Here is a 4,908-nt window from a genome sequence, read left to right as displayed (position 1 = left end):
TAAATTGGTATAGTCATTACAGAAAACATTATGGAGGTTTCCCAAAAAGTTAAAAATAGAACTAACATAGGATCTACTCATCACTTCTGTATATATCTCCAAAGGAAATAAAATCACTCTCATGTTCAGTGCAGCATTATTCATTGTAGTTGAGATGTAGACATTACATGGTGTTCCTTAGTGCAGAACAGCTAGAGGAAATATGGTATATTCACACAATGGAAGATTATTCAGTCTCCATAAAGAAGAAAATTCTGCCATTTGATATGGCATGGATGAACCTTGAGGATAGTGAAATCAGCTAGACACAGAAAGAAAAATACCACGTAATCTTGTTTATGTGTAGAATCTAGGGGAAAAAAGTCAAACTCATAAAACAGAAAACAGAGTGATGGTGACCAGGGAGTGGGGCATGGAGGAGATGGGAAGATATTTGTTAAAGAGAATACATTTGCAGTTATGAAGAAGTTCTGAAAATCGCATGTACAGCATGGTACCCATAGTTTATGTACTATATATTTGAATTTGCTAGTAAATTCAATTTCCTTACCTGTTTTTGAAAGATTATTTATGCATTTAAAAGGCAGAGCCACAGAAAAAGGGAGAAATGGAGTGTGTGTGTTTGTGTGTGTGAGGGAGAGAGAGGGAGAGAGGGAGAGAGGGAGAGGAAGAGGGAGAGAGAGGGAGAGGAAGAGGGAGAGAGAGGGAGAGGAAGAGGGAGAGAGAGGGAGAGAGGGGAGGGGGAGGGAGAGGGAGGGGGGGAGGGGGAGGGAGAGGGAGGGGGGAGGGGGAGGGAGAGGGAGGGAGGGGAGGCAGAGGGAGGGAGAGGGAGAAAGACAGAATCTCCCATCCACTGGTTTATTCCCAGGATGGTTGCAACAGCTGGGTGTGGGTCAGGCAGAAGCCTGGAGCTAGGGTCACGAAGGGTGACAGTGGCTCAAGCGCTTGGGCCATCTTCTGCCTTCTAGGTCTGTTAGCAGGGTGCTTGACTGGAGTGAAGCAGCCGGTACTTGGACTGGACCCCAACATGAGATGTCATTGTGATCACTGCAAGCAGTTTCTTAACCTGCTATGCCACAGTGCTAGCCCCAAGAGACTCAATTTTAAATATTCTCAATACGAGTGCACAAAATGGCGCCTTACAGCCTACTGGTGACCCGGCTGCAGAAAGCCCTGGGTGTGTGGCAGTACCATGTGGCCTCTGTCCTGTGCCAATGGGCCAAGGTGGCCATGAGCCACTTTGAGCCCAACGAATACATCCGCTGTGACCTGCTTGAGAAGAACATCAACATTGTTCACAAATGGCTGAACCGGCCTCTTACCCTGTCAGAGAAGATTGTGTACGGACACCTGGATGACCCAGCCAACCAGGAGATCGAGCGGGGCAAGACCTACCTGCGCCTGCGGCCTGACCGCGTGGCCATGCAGGACTCCACGGCGCAGATGGCCATGCTGCAGTTCATCAGCAGTGGGCTGCCCAAGGTGGCTGTGCCCTCCACCATCCACTGTGACCATCTGATCGAGGCTCAGGTCGGGGGTGAGAAGGACCTGCGCCAGGCCAAGGGCATAAACCAGGAAGTGTATAACTTCCTGGCAACTGCAGGTGCCAAGTACGGTGTGGGCTTCTGGAGGCCCGGGTCTGGAATCATTCATTTCCATTCTGGAAAACTATGCATACCCTGGGGTTCTTCTGATTGGCACTGACTCCCACACCCCGAACGGTGGAGGCCTGGGGGGCATCTGCATTGGAGTCGGGGGTGCTGATGCTGTGGATGTCATGGCTGGGATCCCCTGGGAACTGAAGTGCCCCAAGGTAATTGGCGTGAAGCTGACGGGCTCCCTGTCTGGTTGGACCTCCCCAAAGATGTGATTCTGAAGGTGGCTGGCATCCTCACAGTGAAAGGCCGCACAGGCGCCATCGTGGAGTACCACGGGCCCGGCGTGGACTCCATCTCCTGCACCGGCATGGCGACCATCTGCAACATGGGTGCAGAAATCGGGGCCACCACTTCCGTGTTCCCTTACAACAACAGGATGAAGAAGTACTTGAGCAAGACGGGCCGGGCAGACATTGCCAGTCTGGCTGAGGAGTTCAAGGACCACCTCGTACCTGACCCTGGCTGCCATTACGACCAACTGATTGAAGTTAACCTCAGTGAACTGAAGCTGCACATCAATGGACCCTTCACCCCCGACCTGGCTCACCCTGTGGCAGAAGTGGGTGCCGTGGCAGAGAAGGAAGGGTGGCCCCTGGACATCCGCGTGGGTCTCATCGGCAGTTGCACCAATTCAAGCTATGAAGACATGGGGCGCTCAGCAGCTGTGGCCAAGCAGGCCCTTGCCCACGGGCTCAAGTGCAAGTCCCAGTTCACCATCACGCCGGCTCCGAGCAGATCCGCGCCACCATCGAGCAGGACGGCTACGCACAGGTCCTGAGGGATGTGGGTGGCATCGTCCTGGCCAACGCCTGTGGCCCCTGCATTGGCCAGTGGGACAGGAAGGACATCAAGAAGGGGGAGAAGAACACTATCGTCACGTCCTACAACAGGAACTTCACGGGCCGCAATGACGCCAACCCTGAGACCCACGCCTTCGTCACGTCCCCGGAGATCGTCACAGCCCTGGCCATCGCGGGAACCCTCAAGTTCAACCCAGAGACCGATTTCCTGACAGGCAAGGATGGCAAGAAGTTCAAGCTGGAGGCGCCGGATGCCGATGAGCTTCCCCGTGCAGAATTTGACCCCGGGCAGGACACCTACCAGCATCCCCCCAAGGACAGCAGCGGGCAGCGGGTGGACGTGAGCCCCACCAGCCAGCGCCTGCAGCTGCTGGAGCCTTTCGACAAGTGGGACGGCCAAGACCTGGAGGACCTGCAGATCCTCATCAAGGTCAAAGGAAAGTGTACTACTGATCACATCTCGGCCGCCGGCCCCTGGCTCAAGTTCCGTGGGCACCTGGACAACATCTCCAACAACCTGCTCATCGGCGCCATCAACATTGAAAACGGCAAGGCCAATTCTGTGCGCAATGCTGTCACCCAGGAGTTTGGCCCCGTCCCCGACACTGCCCGCTACTACAAGAAACACGGCATCAGGTGGGTGGTGATCGGTGATGAGAACTACGGCGAGGGCTCGAGCCGGGAGCACGCAGCGCTGGAGCCGCGTCACCTCGGGGGCCAGGCCATCATCACCAAGAGCTTCGCCAGGATCCACGAAACCAACCTGAAGAAGCAGGGCCTACTGCCCCTCACCTTCGCAGACCCTGCCGACTACAACAAGATCCACCCTGTGGACAAGCTGACCATCCAGGGCCTGAAGGACTTTGCCCCCGCAAGCCCCTGAAGTGCATCATCAAGCACCCCAACGGGACCCAGGAGACCATCCTGCTGAACCACACCTTCAACGAGACCCAGATCGAGTGGTTCCGCGCCGGCAGTGCACTCAACAGGATGAAGGAGCTGCAGCAGTGACGCCGTGCCCGCCCAACCATGCCGGCCTCAGTGCTCGCGTTGCACCGACCGGATCTGACCATCCAGGCCATGGTTTCCTGCCTGGCCCTCAGCCCGGAGCGACGCACGGCTGAGGGGCTCCATACGGTCTTCAGCCCTCACCCCCGTCGCCGGTCTGGTTCAGATCTCGAGCGGCCCCTGCAACTGTATTTATTTTTGATGACAACACTCCCTTCTAAAGAAGTTTTTACTCTGCCTGATCTATCACTGATGGCTGAAGATTTGAGAGAACTTTTGTTCCTGCAAGGAAAATAAGAAATTCAGCGACTCGTAAAAAAAAAAAATATTCTCAATATACATTTCAAAAATAACTGTGATGTATATATTGATTAGTTTGATGGTGGCAATCATTTTAATATACATACATCAAAATACCATAGTGTACACCTTCAATATACAATTTCTCTCCATCAATTATACTTCAATATAGCTGAAAAAATAAATTCATTCCAACATTTGATGATTTCCCCTTCTGGTAAGACATGCTGACCTGTGTGTACAGGTCGGACAGGATCTTATAGGAAACACAGCTTGTCCTTCCACCAAAGTGCTGCTTGCCACGAAAGTGACATAAATCAGTCACGAAATGTTGTTTTTGAACTTTCATGCTTCAAACTGTGAATCTGATAAACCATGAGATAGTAAAGAGCAGTCATAATTCATAGAATATCAATTAAGTACATAGGTCCAGAGACCATGATAGATGAGGGACACGGAGGAGGTCATCGTGTCCCTTCTGACTTTATGAAAATATGGTTGATGTGGTTTTAATTGTATCCACTAGCCATTTGCTGAGCATGCAACAAGGGCCAGTTGAGTTCTCCAACTTGGCGTGGAAGGAATATTGACATTTGTTCTGTGGATGGCAAAACCTGGAGTGCAGTTATGTGAATGTGCTGGTTTGACTGCCTCAGAGTTACCAATGCTGTGCACTTGGCTCTGTTCTTGAAACACAAGTGAATAAAACATACTTTCTTACTACAAAGTGTTGATAAAAGTGAGAGGATAATTTTGCTGAAAGAGAAGAGAGAAGAAAAAAATAGTAAAGGGGCATTATCCTGGTTCCGATGTCAGTATTCAGTCTCTGGTATAATTAATTCTAATGTGGTACAGGGGAAATGCTATTTTTAACTGGAAGAGATGAGCATGGCTGGCAAGTAGAAAATAATGAGGGAAGATTTACAATAGGGGCAGTGCAGGATATACTGAATGAAGTAGAAGGATGTGGCTTGAATTCAGGCTCTAGGAAGCATCAATGAATGAAAAGTTAATTTGGAATCGGAATTTGATTTGTAAGGGAATAAATGACTTGCTAACTAAAAATCAGGTCTCCCTGGCAATGACAGTTACCAAGAATTTTCTTATTTAGGGAGCAATTGGAAGTTATTATCATTGGGATT

General features: G+C 50.8%; 1 pseudogene; it reads left to right on the top strand.

Moving 5' to 3' along the window:
- The first annotated feature begins 1,127 nt into the window (after window positions 1-1,127).
- Window positions 1,128-3,691, top strand: LOC138846581 (aconitate hydratase, mitochondrial pseudogene; annotated as a pseudogene).
- Window positions 3,692-4,908: the final 1,217 nt, after the last annotated feature.

The sequence above is a fragment of the Oryctolagus cuniculus genome, chromosome 18 (genome assembly GCF_964237555.1).
Source record: "Oryctolagus cuniculus chromosome 18, mOryCun1.1, whole genome shotgun sequence".
NCBI lineage: Eukaryota > Metazoa > Chordata > Mammalia > Lagomorpha > Leporidae > Oryctolagus > Oryctolagus cuniculus.
The sequence above is the reverse complement of the archived record's forward strand: the minus strand, read 5'-3'. Positions and strand labels throughout refer to the sequence as shown.